Source organism: Prionailurus bengalensis, chromosome E3, assembly GCF_016509475.1.
Source record: "Prionailurus bengalensis isolate Pbe53 chromosome E3, Fcat_Pben_1.1_paternal_pri, whole genome shotgun sequence".
In the NCBI taxonomy this organism is placed as follows: domain Eukaryota; kingdom Metazoa; phylum Chordata; class Mammalia; order Carnivora; family Felidae; genus Prionailurus; species Prionailurus bengalensis.
This window is the reverse complement of record NC_057357.1, coordinates 32,183,734-32,200,363: the sequence shown is the minus strand read 5'-3', so window position 1 is coordinate 32,200,363 and position 16,630 is coordinate 32,183,734. Positions and strand designations below refer to the sequence as shown.

General features: G+C 51.7%; 1 long non-coding RNA gene across 1 annotated transcript; it reads right to left on the bottom strand.

The window, feature by feature from the left end:
- Nucleotides 1-6,426: 6,426 nt before the first annotated feature.
- On the bottom strand, nucleotides 6,427-7,137 carry LOC122471158. Its single transcript, XR_006294138.1, has 2 exons — nucleotides 6,950-7,137; nucleotides 6,427-6,547 (listed from the first exon to the last, which is right to left on the bottom strand). It is a non-coding gene; the product is annotated as an uncharacterized LOC122471158 (long non-coding RNA).
- Nucleotides 7,138-16,630: the final 9,493 nt, after the last annotated feature.

Genomic DNA, 16,630 nt, shown 5'->3' with positions numbered 1-16,630 from the left:
GCCAGCTCAGAGCCTGGAGCCCGCTTTGGATTCTGTGTCTGCCTGTCTCTCTGCCCCTCCCCTGCTCGTGCTCTGTCTCTCTCTGTCTCTCAAAAATAAATAAGCATTAAAAAAAAATTTAAGACAAAACAAAACAAAAAAACCCCACAAGTCCCATGAGAGTGCCTCCCCTTGTTCTCGAATCAGTTTTGATCCGCTGGCCGCAGACACAGCTCCGTGATAAGAAAATGGTCCCGCTCAAACAAATGAACTCTGGACACAGATCACCAAACACCCCCTACCTGAGCTCCTGACTCAGTTTCCCCACAATCCAGAGTGCTGTCAGGACCCTCCCGAAGGCCTCCAGAATGCTATACGATCTGAGCTCTGTTCTTCTCTGCCCTCAATTTCCAGACACCCTCGACCTCACTCTGCTCCGGCCAAATAGGCCTCCCTGCTGTTCTAGCACAGCCCTGCCTCGGGGCCTTTGCACTGGCTGTCCCCTCTCTAAAATGCTATAAATGAGGAAGCAATCAAGACTCAAGGTTTTTGCCACTGGTGTCAGAACTGGGATTTGAACCTAAGGTAGGACTACGAATAAATTCTAATGTGAAGTGCTCGAATTCTCACTCTAATTCACTGCAGCCAAGCCCCCACCCATTCCAAATCGTGCGCCTCTGTGCAGGGAGCCAACCGGTCCCGCCTGGGAGCTAACAAGCCAAGTCAGTAGAGCACGAAGGCCCTAAGGCCCCTGGACAGAAATCCCCAGCAGCAGGGGACAGCTGTGGCATCAGGGCTGAAGAGGGTCCCCTCAAGTGACAAAAGAGGAAGTGAAGAAGCAGAAAGGAGAAGCAGACTGCAGCCCTGCCTCATTTCTCAGACCCACATAGGTAGTTCCCAGCATCGCGAGAATGAAACAGAAGTGAAATCCTGTAGAGTCATTGGACTCAGGGCGCCCGGGGTTGGGGGGCTGTGGGGAGGAAACGATCCTACCGTATCTCCCTGAGCCCCTCTCTGGGCCAATCCCGGCGGCCGTGGAGATGTTGGAGAGGCGCTTGCTTGCAGACCTGTGGGCGATCCGCACTGAGAACTCACTCACTGCACAGATGTCCCGGTGGCTGGGCACAGATGGGTCACCCCACGGAGCCTCCACAGCCCAGAGTGGAGACGATGCAAATGGCTGTTAAAAGGGAGCTGGACAAACCCATCATGAAAAATCAGTGCGGAAACTCCTCTGCCACCATTTAGGAGGACAAAATGGCCCCAGCCCCGTCTGTCCAGTTACAGAGATCGGGCTGTGAAATCCTCCAGGGGGAAAGACAAGCTGTAGAGCAGGGAGGGGGTGGGGTGGGGCTGGGCAATGGACACCGAACGGGAACATGTATGGTACCTGCTTCCTCGAAGGTCACGCCAAGCGGTGGGACATGAAGCCATATGACTGGGTCATGACCAACCACCTTGCCTTTTAAACAGAACGGGATGGGGGGCGCCTGGGTGGCGCCGTCGGTTAAGCGTCCGACTTCAGCCAGGTCACGATCTCGCGGTCCGTGAGTTCGAGCCCCGCGTCGGGCTCTGGGCTGATGGCTCGGAGCCTGGAGCCTGCTTCCGATTCTGTGTCTCCCTCTCTCTCTGCCCCTCCCCCGTTCATGCTCTGTCTCTCTCTGTCCCAAAAATAAATAAACGTTGAAAAAAAAAATTAAAAAAAAAAATAAACAGAACGGGATGGGATGAGATAGGACAGGACAGACAGGACAGGACGGGGAAGGACAGCATCCAAGAGACAACCCCAGATGGCATTTCTTATAATAAGTAGCATTGCATACGTTTTCTATTTAGTTATACGCCAGCATCCGCGTATACTGGGTTACAATGCAGAATCTATTTTTTCTCTGCGGCTGGGAGCTAAAAAAAAAAAAAAAAAAAAAAAAAAAAAAAAAAAAGTTTGAAAACCCTGGAAACGGAAAAAAATGAAAAGAAAGAAAGGACTCAAGGTGGCCCCCTCTGAAGAGAAGGAGGCCACGGGAAGCAGCCTTACTTTATACAATTCCGTGCTTTTTTTTTTTTTTTTTTTTTAAACAACGAGCACGCATTGCTGGGCTTTTGCAATCGCATAAAGAACTTTTAAAACCTTTTAGAAAACATAAACATGCCTGCCTCAGTCTCCAGGAAAGAGGCTGGGCTGTCTGAACCGTCAACTAGTTTCTGATGTGGAAAAGGCCAAAGCCCTGTCCCGAGGGGCGCTCCCTCCCAGAGGGTTTCCAGGGCCTCCCCGGGTTTTTTTCCACTCGTCTCTCTTCCCCGGGACCATCCAAAAAGGAAACACGCCTTAAGACGTCAGTCTTCATTTTCGAAAACGGAACAGGCGCCCCCCACCCCGCAATGGCCATTGTGTTTTCTGTTTGGCATGACAGAGTCCGTATCTTCCATAAAGAGCCTCCCTGACTTCATTTTTAAAATGCCTACAAGGGTGACAACCTACCGGTCGCACCCAATGATTTCCTATTGTACTTGTCACCTTGGTAGATATCCCTGGGGGTGTGGTCTTTCTTTTCTCTTTTTTTAGGATTAGTTCCTTGGGGCAAATTCCCAGAAGTGTGATCGCTGGAGAGGGAAGCGTCCACCTTTCCAGGCCCCTGATACACTCCGCCGAGCTGCTTCCCGAAAGAGCTGGGGACTCACGGCTTTTCAAGGAACTGCCCGCTGTGGGGGTGGTTAGGTCATCGCCACCTTTGTCTCCCTGCGGGACACATCTGTGACCCAGGTGCCTGTGTCACGGAGCTCGGAGGAAGGCGGGAAAAAGCATTCCCCTCTCCGCCACCAGGCCAGAGCCTGGAACAGGCGGGTCTCGAGGACTCCAGAGGGCGGGGAGGGCATCCCTTCCCCACCGCGGAAACCTGGAGGCCAGGCCGGCACCATCTGGAAGCCAGAGCTGGGAAGGTGGGTGTGTTCTCTCACTGGGCTGCTTTGTGCACCGCGGGCCCCATCGGGAGGTTGCGAGCATGAAGAATGTGGCCCAGAGCACGTCACGCTGCATGTCTTGGTGGGTTTGGGCTCCTAGGACAGAAGGCTCCAGTAGGACCGGCTCAGAGACAACGCAGATGTATTTCTCACAGTTCCGGAGACTGGGATGTCCCAGGTCAAGGGGCCAGCCGATTCAGTGGCCGATGACCCGGATGTCATCATACGGTGCAAGCGGGCAGGGAGCTCCGTGGGGTCGTTTTCATCAGGGCACTGATCCCATTCATGAGGGCTCCGCCCCCATCCCCCAGTCGCCTCCCCAAAGCCCTACCTTCTCACACCATCCCGCTGGGGGTGAGGTTTCACCTTGTGGACCTGCTGGGTGGGGGGGGTGGGGACACACACATCCATCCGTCGCACTGGGCATTTCTGAGCAGAGAGGATCAGGGCCATCCGTTGTCCAGATGGGGGTACAGCTCAGCATCAGCTCTGCCTTGGGGGACCCCCACGGACCTCCACGGGGCCTGGGGTTCTCATAGCTAAAAAAAAGATGAAAAGCTGCTGCTTTCCCACCGGTTAGCATCAAGACCAGACGACCCCGTGACCTGTGACCCAGACTCCTGCTCCCCACCTTCTCCTTAGGGCCTCGCTCATGCAAGGTGTGCCATTACCCACTTAGTTAAGGGATTGCAACCTTGCAAAACTCACATCCACACAGCATCCACCGAGGCTTCACAGATCTCAACCAGGTCCCCCACGTCCCCTCTGCCACTGGATTTTTTTTTTTGCTTTTAATAAGCTGGTCCCGGGGAATCATTGTCGTCTTAGAGACTGCCATGACTTTGAAGCAAATCCCCGACATCGGATCATTTCATCTGCAAACAGGCTGGTTTGAGGCTCTCAAAAGATGAGGATTCCTTTTAAAAACACAACCACGAAACTACAATGCGCTGCAAAGAGAGAAAGAAAGAAAGAAAGAAAGAAAGAAAGAAAGAAAGAAAGAAAGGAACACATTGCTGAATTCCATCCAATGTCATCCAGTCTGGGTTTACATTTCCCCAGCTGTCTCATAAACATTTTTTTTTTTTTTTAATCTGGCTTCTTTGAAACAGGATCCTGCCCGCTGGGCCTCCAGGACCTGGCATTCGGCTCGTCTGGCACATAGTAGGTGCTCTGTAAATCCTCGCTGGGTTGAACAAATAAGGCTAAAGAATTTTCCAGGGGCAGCTCCCGTTTTCGGAGCGGTTCTCAAGCTGGGCAACTCGGATGTTCCCATCTAATCCTGACAGTCGTGCTGAGGGGGAAACGCTTTCTGGGAGCCCATTTTACAGAAGACACAGCTGAGGCACAGAGAGGTGAAACGACCTGCCCCAGGCTGCACAGCAAGGAGTAACGCCCGGAGGAGCAAGTAAAGAGGGCCCAGGACATAAGCTCACTGTGCCAGATGCTGTGATCTGTAGGGGAGGCTGTGCCGGGCCGGCCTCACCCACTCCCAGAAGCTCCTTAGCAGCATGAAGACACATGGGCGAGTGGCACAGCTTCTGAGGCCAGGAGTCAATCCCTCTTATGGACCGACACCCACGTGGGCACCCTCAGCCACATCGGTGCCCTGCAGAGGTATTCCTGACCTCTGTCTCCTCTAGGAGGACCCCAGGAATGTCCTCCTCTGGGCCCCAGAAGGAGGAACAAGGACATCTGAGACTGTCCTTTCTCCGTTTGGTCACGCAACAAAAAAATACTGATCGTTACAAGAGGCCAGTCACTAATCGCAGGCCCTGGAGAACAAGTGGGAGCCAAGAGCAAGTCTGAGTCCGGTGGAGGACTTAAAGAGGCCACGAAATGTATTTGTAAGGGTCAGTGGGAAAAGGGTACAAAGGAAGGATGTAGAGGTTCTAGGGGCATGGGCAGGGAGCGGTCAGTGAGGGCTTCCTGGAGGAGGTGAGGCCAAGAGTGCTGAATGTAAACTCCTGAAGCTAGTGGCTGAGCCCTCTTATTATTTTGAACAATGCTGATGAGCAAAGTACTATTAACAATAATAATCATGAACAAGAATCGCGATGGGTGACACAATCCCTGGATTCTGTTGGTGTGTTCGTTTACCGATGGCATCTCCCTTAGTCTTTATAATAACCCAACAGGTAGAGACCGTAAAGGTAAAGCCCATTCTAGAGAAGAGCAAACAGAGCCTCAGAATGGTGAAGTGATTTAGCCAAGTCACAGAACTCAGCAGGTGGTGACGCTGGGATTTGAACCCAGGCCTGCTAGATCATCGAGCGCCTTCCTTTCTGTTAAGATGTCCCGCTTCCCTGACAGACTGCTGGCCGAGCCCCGCCCTGGGGCTTCATGGAATCATTCAAAGTTGTCTCCCTTCTGCAAACGCGACCCTAGGTCCCTCACGAGGGGTTGGAGCCTGAGCGGCCTTCAGAGTCAGAGGCCCCAGCAGCACTGAGAGCCTGGCCACTGCCCACACCAGCTCTGCAGCGAGGAGGATCTGAGTCCTTCCTCTGGGGCATACTGGCTGTGGGACCCAAGATAGGTTCTGCAGCAGCCTCCCTGAAAAGCAGGGATGACAAGGGGGCTGACCTTGGCGGGGGGGGCTTCTGAGGCCGGAGGAACGAGGGCAAGGAGGTGGGGGCCTGTGGGACATACATTTGGGGAAATAGGTTGCAGTGTCCCTGGGACTCAGGGCATGGGGTAGGGAGGCAGGGGACAGAGCTGGAGAACTCTATTAGGGCGGGTGACTGAGCACTTACTTGGTATGAGGGCTGGAGACACGGAAACCCAAGGGTAGGGATTTTGTCTGTTTTGCTCGCTGCTACAACCCCAGTGCCTAGAACAATGGCTGCCACATGGTTGTTCCCCAGTCCTCGATGGGTGAATGAATGATGGATTGCATCAATAAGTGAGTGAGTGAATGAATGAATGAATGAGTGAGTGAATGAAAGAAAGAATAAGTGAGTGAATGAATGAGCGAATGAACGAATGAATGAGTGAGTGAATGAATGAGTGAATGAAAGAGTGAACGAATCAGTGAATGAATGAATGAATGAATGAATGAATGAATGAGTGAACGAATCAGTGAATGAATGAATGAGTGAATATGCATTCTGACAGCAGACTTAGGGGAATACCTGGGGAGGATACAAGGAAGAAACCACTGTTCCCTAGTGGGTAGGAAATTCAACACTTTTTAAAAGGGCTGAGGGGCGCCTGGGTGGCTCAGTCGGTTAAGCGTCCGACTTCTGCTCAGGTCATGATCTCACAGTCCGTGAGTTCGAGCCCCACATCGGGGCTGGCAGCACAGAGCCTGCTTCAGATCCTCTGTCCCTCCTCCACTCATTCTCTCTCTCTCACTCTCTCTCTCTCAAAATAAGTAAATAAACTTTTAAACACTTTAAAACAATAAAGGGGTCGATGTTTCGAGCAAGTCTTACTACGTGAGCAAGGCAGACGTGGGAAGAGGACACTGCACGAGCAAGGCCTGGTGAGTTGACGACAGGCTGGCATCCGGAGTTACTAGAGGATGCAGGTGGGTGTAGAGTGGAAAGGTTGGTGGTGAGTCAGGGACGAGCCCCACATGCCTGGGATACAGCATTTGAAGGCTGCTCTCCTGCGACGAGGAATCAGAAGGTTTTCAGCAGGAACACAGCAGGATCACAACTGACCGTGTCGAGCTGCAGGTGTCCCACAGCCCAAAACCTTCCTTGCACTGCTTTCCAGGGCAGGTCTGGATCCCATAGCATATGCCCCACCCCGAAGGCTGAATCCTTCACGACACGTACCAAATGCAGGGGTTCCGAAAGTATTTACCAAGCACCCTCCGTGAACAGAACAAGAGTTGATATGCATTAAGCATCTACATTTGCCAGCATTGGGCTCAGCCTTGGGTACATATTATTTCATGTCCTTCTGCCATCAGCCCTGTAAAGTAAGTAGTAGCTCTACCCCACGTGATGGATAAGGAAACTGAATTCAGAAAGCTTCAGTGAAAGGCCCAGGGTCTCACAGTTACCTGGGGAGAAAATCCGGATCCTGACCCCAGGCGGTCTGGATCCAGAGCCCCTGTTCCCATCACCGTTCTGAACTGCTTAAAGCACGGGGCTTTGCCTTCTACCATCATGTCGGGAAAGTAAACCACCAGACTCAGGTTAGATGCTTAGAAAAGGGCTGCCTTTGCCGAGCTGGCCTCAGCCTTAGGTCACAGACCTGCTTTGGAGAATGTGGCACTCAATACTGTGTAGGGCTGCTGCTGAGGACAGTGCTGTCAGCTTGAGCACATTGCTATGGCCCCTGTATCAAAGGCAGACAAGAGAAAAGCCTTGAGTTCTTCAGATCCAGAAAAGCCAGACTTCCCTTGCACTCTTAATTTGTTTTCAATTTTGGAATGGTGAACATCTTGAAATTGATTGTTTCCCTTTTTGCTCTGGCCACTGGGAAGCTCAGACCACATGTACATCCCAGCTCTGTAAGCAGTAGTGTGCTTTAACATGGGTGATGTTTTATTTTCCTTTTCTCCTATTTTTTATGACCATTTCCTCATTAAAAAAAAAATCCTATTGTTTTGTTGCTACCTTTGTTAGTTACTTTTTTAAGTTTATTTATTATTTTCTGACAGAGAGAGAGAGAAAGAAAGGGAATGAGGGAGGGGCAGAGAGAGAGAGAGAGAGAGAGGGAGAGGATCCCAAGCAGGCTTCACAGCTATCAACACAGAGCCTGATATGGGGCTTGAACTCACAAACCGTGAGATCATGACCTGAGCCGAAATCAAGAGTCTGATGCTTAACTGAGTAAGCCACCCAGGCACCCCTAGTTATTTCTAATCCATTTTGGTGAAGGGCCAGTTTATAAATAAATATATACAGAGATTTACTCCAAGGATGCAAAGATGGTTCAACATCCACAAATCAATCAACGCGATGCACCATGTTAACAAAAGGAAAGAGAACAATCATGTATCATCTCAATAGATGCAGAAAAAGCACTTGACAGAATTCAACATCCGTTTATGATAAACACTCTCAACAAAGTGGGTATGAACAGAACATACTGCAATACAATAAAGTCATGTCTGAAAAGCCCACAGCTAATATCATACTCAGTGGTGAAAAGGAAGTGGTGATCTTCCTTTAAGATCAGGAAAGAGACAAGGATAGCCACTCTCACAACGCTTATTCAACAAAGTATTAGAAATGCTAGCCACAGCAATTAGGCAGGTAAAAGAAATAAAGGGCATTCAACTTGGAAAGGAAGAAGTAAACCTGTCACTATTGGTAGACAACATGATTTTATACACAGAAAACCCTAAAGACGCCACAAAAAACCATTAGAACTAATAAATTCAAAAAAGTTATAGGGTACAAAGTCAATATGCAAAGGTTGTCTGCATTTTTATATAATAATGACAACCTATCAGAAAGAGGGACTAAGAAAACAATCCCATTTAGAATGGCATCAAAAAGAATAACATACCAGGGTGCCTGGGTGGCTCAGTTGGTTAAGCGTCTGACTTTGGCTCAGGTCATGATCTCACAGTCCATGGGTTCGAGCCCCACGTCGGGCTCTGTGCTGACAGCTCAGAGCCTGGACTCTGCTTCAGATTCTGCGTCTCCTTCTCTCTCTGCCCCTCCCAGGCTCATGCTCTGTCTCTCTCTGTCTCTTAATAGTACATAAACGTTAAAAAAAAAAAAAAAGAATAAAATACCTAGGAATAAACATAATCAAAGAGATGAAAGGCCGGTACACTGAAAACTGAAAGATATTGATGAAAGAAATGGAAGAAGACACAAATAAACAGTAAGATATTCCATGTTTACAGGTTGGAAGAATTAACGTTGTTAAAATGTCTAGACTACCCAAAGCAATCCACAGATTCAATGCAATGCCTGTCAAAATTCCAACGGCATTTTTCGCGGAAATAGAACAAACAACCCTAACATTTGTATGGAACCGCGGAAGATCACAAACAGCCAAAGCAATCTTGAGATCAAAGCCAGAGGCATCAAACTCCCTGATTTGAAATTATGCTACAAAGCTACAGTAATCAGGACTGTGGTCTTGGCATCGAGACAGACAGAAGTATCAATAGAGCAGAACGGAGAACCCAGAAAAACACCCACGCATACAAGGTCAGTTAATTTACGACAAAAGGAGGCAAGAACTTACAGTGGGTAAAGGACAGTCTCTTCAATAAACAGTGCTGGGAAAACTGGACGGCCACATGCAAAAGAGTGAAACTGGACCGCTTTCTTACACCACGCACAAAAATTAACTCCAAATGTATTCAAGACTTAATTATAAGACCTGAAACCATAAAACTCCTAGAAGAAAACAGGTGGTGAACTCCTTGACATAGCTCTGGATGATGATTTTTTCCTGGAGCCGACCCCAAAGGCGAGGTGAACAAAAGCAAAAACAAACAGATGGGACAACATCTAACTATAAGTCTTCTGCACAGAAAAAAAAATTGGGGCGCCTGGGTGGTTCAGTCGGTTAGGCGTCCGACTCCAGCTCAGGTCACGATCTCGTGGTTCGTGGGTTCGAGCCCCACGTCAGGCTTTGTGCTGACAGCTCAGAGCCTGGAGCCTGCTTCGGATTCTGTGTCTCCCTCTCCCTCTCTCTCTGCCCCTTCCCCGCTTGTGCTCTGTCTCTCTCTGTCTCTCAAAAATCAATAAATGTAAAAAAAAAAAAAAAAAAGAAAGAAGAAAAAAAATTAACAAAACGAAAAGGCAGCCTACGGAATGGAGGAAGCTATTTATAAACCATATACCCAGTAAAGGATTAATATCCAAAGCAAAGAAAGATAAGAATTCATACAAGTCAATATCGAAACAACAAACAATCCAATTTTAAAATGGGCAGAGGATCGGAACTCTTTTTTCCCCAAAGAAAACAGACAGGTGGGCAACAGGCCCACGAAAAGAGGCTCATCACCACCCATCACCAGGGAAATGCAAATCAAAACCACCAGGAGATACCACTTCACACCTGTCAGAGTGGCTAGAATCAAAAAGACAAGAGCCAGCAGGTGTTGGCGAGGACGTGGAGGAAAGGGGACCCTCATGCCCTGCTGGGGGGAACGCACACCGGCACAGCCACCGTGGAAAACGGTGTGGAGGTTTCCTCAAAAAATTAAAACCAGACCTGCCATCCGATCCTGCAATTCCGTTCTTGGATATTGACCCAAAGAAAACACAAACGCTACTTTGGGAAGATATCTGCACTCTCGTGCCCACTGCAGCGTTATTCGCAACAGCCAAGCTACGGAAACAGCCTCAGTGCCCACGGATGGATATATAGGTAGAGAATACATGGTGAATATATACAGAGTAATACTGCTCGACCATTACCCAGAAGGAAATCTGGCCATTTCCGACAGCGCAGATGGACCTTGAAGGCATCACACGAAGTGACGTAAGTCAGACAGAGAAAGACAAACACTGGATGATTTCACTCACATGTGTAATCTAAAAAACAGGACAAACAAATAAAACCAAACAAAACGCACAGATAACGGAGAACAGCTTGGCGGTGGCTGGCCGCGGGCCGGGTAGGAGGCCGAATGGATGAAAACGATCAAGAGGTACAAACATCTAGTTGTAGGAGCGCCTGGGTGGCGCAGTCGGTTAAGCGTCCGACTTCAGCCAGGTCATGATCTCGTGGTCCGTGAGTTCGAGCCCCACGTCAGGCTCTGGGCTGATGGCTCGGAGCCTGGAGCCTGTTTCCGATGCTGTGTCTCCCTCTCTCTCTGCCCCTCCCCTGTTCATGCTCTGTCTCTCTCTGTCCCCAAAATAAATAAACGTTGAAAAAAAATTAAAAACAAACAAACAAACAAAAAAACCAAACACATCTAGTTGTAAAATGAATGAGTCACGAGAATGTCATGTTAAGCGGCCAACTTCGGCTCAGGTCACGATCTCGCGGTCCGTGAGTTCGAGCCCCACGTCGGGCTCTGTGCTGACGGCTCGGAGCCTGGAGCCTGCTTCGGAATCTGTGTCACCCTCTCTCTCTCTGCTCCTTCCCCACTCGTGCTCTCTCTCTGTCTCTCAAAAATAAATAAACATTAAAGAAAACTGTTTCAGTAATACTATCGAGGTGTGTATTTGACAACTGGTAAGAGAGCAGATCCGGAGCCTTCATCAAAAGAAAAGAAAAAGTTTTTGTGACTGTGGCGTGACAGTAATTACACAGTAGCAATTATCGTGGCGATCATTTCACAACATATACAAGTATCGCCTCCACAGGCTAGAACCTGAAACTGACGCAATGTTCTGTGTCCGTCTGCGTCAACGAAAAGCATTTTGATCGAGAAATAAATGCGCACACGAAAAAGGAGTGACGATACTATCGTTCGATCAGGCACTGTTAGCAGGTGGAGCTGGGTGGATATTTCTCCGTTGGGGGCTGTCCTGTGCCCTGAAGGACGCTTGGCAGCCGCCCTGGCCTCCATCCGCCAGATGCCAGGAGCAGCCCTCACCCCGCTGTGACAACGGAAGAGGCCCATTGCTAAATGTGTCTCGGCGGTAAACTTGCACGCGGTTGAAAACCTGCACTCTCCCACTGCTCCTTGAAGGCAGGCTGAGGGTGGTTTAGGACAACAACCAAGGCCTGCTTGGGGCTGGAACTTGGGCCGGGTAAGAACCCCCGGCTGGAGAGGGCACGTCTTCAACGCTCCACGCTCCCCGCACACAGAGCTCTTACCGTCTCGTCCCCCACAGCAGCCCCACGGGGTCAGACTTAGGTCCTGATTTCGCAGATAAAGGCACTGGGGTCCAGAGAGGCTGAGTGAGCAGCCCGACATCACACAGCAAGAGGGTAACGGGGCAAAGGACGCAAGGGCCGAGCAACCTCCCTGCCTCTGACGGAAGCTGAGAAGAACAGAGAGTGACCACTGTGAGAAAAGGGATGTGCACTGGGGCTGGAGGCGCAGGTCAGACCTGACTGGGCAGGGGGGAAGCCCAGGGAGGGAAGTCCCGGCAAGAGAAAGGCACAGCGGCAGGCACCAGAACAGCTTTCTTAGGAACGGGGACTCCCCAGAGAACTGAAAACCTGCCCGGAACGTTCACGGCAGCACTATTAACAATAACCGAAAGGTGGAAACAACTCAAGGGTCCATCCACGGACAAACCCATGACTATGCGGTCCGTCCACATCAGGGACATTACTCGGCCGTAAAAGGAACAAAGCTTGACACACGCCCCGATGCGGACGACGTTCCGTGAAAGAAGCCGGACACACAACGGGCCGCATTTTGCCTGATTCCATTGACATGCGGTGTCCGGGAGGGGCAGATCCATAGGGACAGAAGGCAGGGGAGGGGAGGGGCCAGGGGGACTGGAGGGGACAGAGAAGGGGGAAGGGGTGCTTTTCGAGATGACGAGAGCATTCTCAACCGGGCTCTACTGACCGCTGAGAGCTGCACAGCTCGAGATGCTGAAAGCCACGGAGGGCACTGTGCACTTGAACGGGGGAATTGCATGGCACATGAACGGTATCTCAGCGACGCTCTTCTTTAAACAAGCGATAAAAGACTTGGGTAGGTGGGGGCACGCTCACGGTTGAGGATTCGGGCTTCGGTGTCGGCTGTGCCGCTCTCTCGCCGCGTGACCGCGGGCACTTTATCTCCTGGAGCCTCAGCTTCCTTATCTGTAAAATGGGTCTCTCAGAGGTCGCCCATCTGCTATGGTTGAGGGAAGACAAGACAAAGGGAGAAGCTTGCACCCAGAGGCTGGCACACAAGTGCTGCAGAGACATCAGTCACAGGACACTAGCCTCCGGCTGTGCCTCGTCCTACCCGCTGCTCCCTCGAACTCCAAAAGTCTGGAGAACGCCCGTTCCAGGAACGAGGCAATTCCTTGAAATCTGAAAAGACCACGTAAGGCTTTCCCGGCTCGGGGAGGAAACAAAAGCCTTCACTGTCGTCCAAGCTCCGGATCCTAAAATCCTGCCCAGGCCCAGAGGCCCTCATCTGTCACTTAGTTTCAAGACACCAAATGACCCCAGCGATGCGCAAAGGGATCTTCACAGCCATCGCCACTTGGGGCCCTGGAATCCATATCCCCTCCCCCGTCCCCGCTGCTCCTGGGAGCTTTGGGGGCCGCAGGAAAGGCGAAGAGAAGCTGGCACGAGCCCTGCAAAATAATCCAGCCCGGGTGGGATGGGGTGGTGGGGGACCCCACAAAGGAGCAAGTGTGTGAGGGGCCTGTCCGTGTACAATGGCCCCTCAGAAACCTGTCCCCAGGGAAAACAGAGGATCTCTATTGGCATGGCCTAAGAAAGAAATGTCTGTATTCTTTTAGGAACTGCCCCCACAGGCTCCAGGCCAAGAATGTGCGGCACAGCATCTATTAAGTTTCTAAAATTATGCCTAGGTTGGGGGGTTGGCCAGGCCCAGGAGCGGGAAAGGATGTGGAGGGCGGGCAGGCGGGCAGGAAATCTTTAATCCCGCTCTTTGCGCGCTCCGGGCAGCGGGAAGGGAGTGCCCCTCCAGCAGATGTCAGGTCGGCGCTGAGAATCAAAAGCCCTTCTGTGCACAGCCTGGGCACTCGACTGTTTTTAAACACTGCTACAGTGCCTTCCCAGATTGCCCAAGTTGTCCTTGGTTGGAGAGAATTAGGGATAATGGGACGGTGTCCCTTGGGCGGCCTAATTTGAGGAGTAAATGAGAGAAAGCAAGCTCCTGGTGGTCAAAATCTAGACATACAAACTGGGTTGCTATATGGGGTTGTGCAGGTTGTGCAGGTCGTGCACTGCACAATTGCCGAGGGACGTATTTTCAAATATGGCGTTGAACTGTGTACAACCCGTATGGCCATTTGAAGTGGCCCATGATGTCCCAGAAGGAGGAGCAGCTGGCTCCTGTGGCCGGGGTCTCACTCTTGGGTGGAGCTGGGAGGACGTGAATTGGAGGCCAGTTTGTATGTCAGCAAAGTTGACACAGCAAGACATACATCACCAATGTCAATACAGATTGAAATACTCTGAGCCCCTCTCCCCCAATACGCACAACTAAATATAAGGCAGCGGGAAGGAAAAGCCAAAGGGGTAGGAGCCTCAAAATTTGTGGGTTATCCTACCTCCCAGATATGGTTACCAGAAAAAAAACAGAGGATAGTCAGTTAAATTTGAATGTTGGATTAACAATGAATTTTTTTTTTTTTTTTTTTTTTTTGCAGAATTATGTCCCAAATGTTTCACGGGCTATATTTACATTAAAAATTATCTGTTGTTTATCTGACCTTCCTATTTAGCTGGACATTCTCTGGTTTTAGTTGCTAAATCTAGCAACCCTACCTCCAGAGGACATGCCTATAAAAACTCTCCCACCTACCACCGCCTGGAAATAGCTATTAAGGCAGCAGCTAATTAGAGCATGTTCCCCCAAGCCTTTTTGGCCGCTGTTCTGTAGGCAGGACAGAGGAGCGTGAGCACCCCCATCTCCCGCTCCCTCACCCTCCTCCCCTGGGGGCTCTGACATGACCACCTTGCCACCCAGCCTGGCTACGAGGTTCGTCTGCATGTAGGTGCCCGGTGTGGCCACACGCCCCATGGGGAAGACTGGAAACACAGCCTCACCGCCCACGCCACCGAAACTGGAGGAGTGGATCTTGCACAAACAAGGCTGGCTGGGCCCAGAGTTACCAGCGGGCCTCTCCAGGTGGTTCCCCAGGACCATGACGCCGTGGCTTCCGCAAGCCGTGGCGGCCTTGGGCTCCAGTGTCTCCTCTTTGTTGGCAGTGGGGCCACAGCCGGGTCAGCCTGGGGTGGGGGTGGGGGTTGGTGCTCAAGTCCAAGCCAGGCCAGTTTTCTGGAAGGCGGGCAGAGAGTGAGGAAGGAGAGGCCTTAAGTCATCTCCCAGGCGGCTTCCACAGAACGACTGGCCGACCTCTTGTGGGGCCACCTGTGGCCAGAGCAAACTGCATGTGGCCAGCGGTTGGTGGAGCCTATCCAGCAGGCAGGACGCGTCCATGCACGGGGAATCTGCACAGAAAGATATCCAAGGACCGAGCAGGAAAGGCCTGGACCCTGAGCCCCCAAAGGGCCCTGGCAGAGAGAAAGAGGGTCTCTCGGCTCCCCTGCCCCAGCTCACAACCGGCCACTGACTTCCTCACCTCCCTTCCCCGCTCCTCTGTTTGTCTGAGTCCCTGGGAAGGGCAGGGAGGCCAGGAGGGGCTGAAATGACATGTGAGGGGTGAATCAGCCCTCTCTGGGAATAAATTCCACCTGGCTAGGTCGGAGGTGATTGGGCACCGTCGGAGCCTCCCCTGTGGCTCCTGACGGCTGCGGGTCCCCTCCCCTTCACCCCAGAGTCCTGTTCCCCGGAGAGGCACAGGGGCACGTGCTCCCTGCAAAAGCTGTCCCACGTGGGGCACAACCAGAAGGCGCCCTCTTCCCACGAGAGGGCCAGCCAGTCGGGTTCTTGACTCTGGTTTATGTTTCCACGTCTGATCCCCGTGGCGGGAGAGAAGGAAGGACACTCACCGGGGCAGAGGCACCAGAGCTCCTGTATCACCTGGGGCGGGTGGGGAGACAGTCAACGCAGCCAGAAGCCAGGTCCCTGGGTCTGCTTTCTCCGAATTATCCGGGTAATTCCTTCACAGCTGGGTTTGAGGTGTCAGACTCTGTTCTTCTGCCTGTTTAGACCTGCCTCACTGTGGAGGCATCAGTGATTCCACACAGTGCCAACTCCGGGAGGGTAGGGCCCCTGATGATTCAGACTGGGCTCCTGGGAGAGCCCCCAGAGGGAAAGGGCAGTCAGGGAAGGCTTCCAGGGAAAGGGCAGTCAGGGGAGGCTTCCAGGAGGAAGCAGCTCCGAGTGAAGCCAGGGTTCATTGGGAGAAGAGTGGGAAGGGCATTGTCTGGTGGGGGTGGGGGGGGCAGAGTTGAGATATGCAAGGTGTGGCATGCGCACAGTGCCCCCCGGGGCAGTTCAGGCTGGTGGACCTAGAAACATGCGGCTGAACAGAAAGAACATCCTGGAACACAGGATGGGGACTCAGAGAGCCAGCCTCGCCCTGCCACGAGCCAGGTGTCTCTGGGCAAAGCCACCTTCGCCTCAGTTTCCTTATCTCTAAGATGGGAACAGTAATGGAGGTCACTGCTGCTCTGTGTGGCCCCTTGGCCCCCCGCCAGGCCATTCACACATGTCCCTGCTCATCTCATCCACTCCCATGGGGATCCCCACGTGCAGAGAGGCAGCTGAGGTTCAGGTTCAGAAAGGTGTCCCACAGGGGTGCCTGGGTGGCTCAGTCGGCTGGGCGTCCGACTTCGGCCCAGGTCATGATCTCATAATTCGTGAGTTCGAGCCCTGCCTCGGGCTCTGTGCTGATGGCTCAGAGCCTGGAGCCGGCTTCGGATTCTGTGTCTCCCTCTCTCTCTGCCTCTCCCCCACTCATGCTCTGTCTCTCTCTCCTTCAAAAATAACGTTAAAAAAAAATTAAAAAGTAAAAAAAAAGGAAAGAAAGGTGTTCCAGGGTCCAGGGCCCCAGGTGACCCTCTCCAGTAAGGATGAAACATCTTTAAGCTGAAGGAGGCTGGGAAAACAGTAGAAGCAAGAAGGGCATCTTAAAACGTATGTATCTGGTGTGTTGGCCGGTGGGGGGGGGGGGGGGGGGGGCCTAGGTGACTCAGTCAGTTGAGAGTCTGACTTCAGCTCAGGTCATTGCCTCTCAGTTAGTGAGTTCGAGCCCCACGTCGG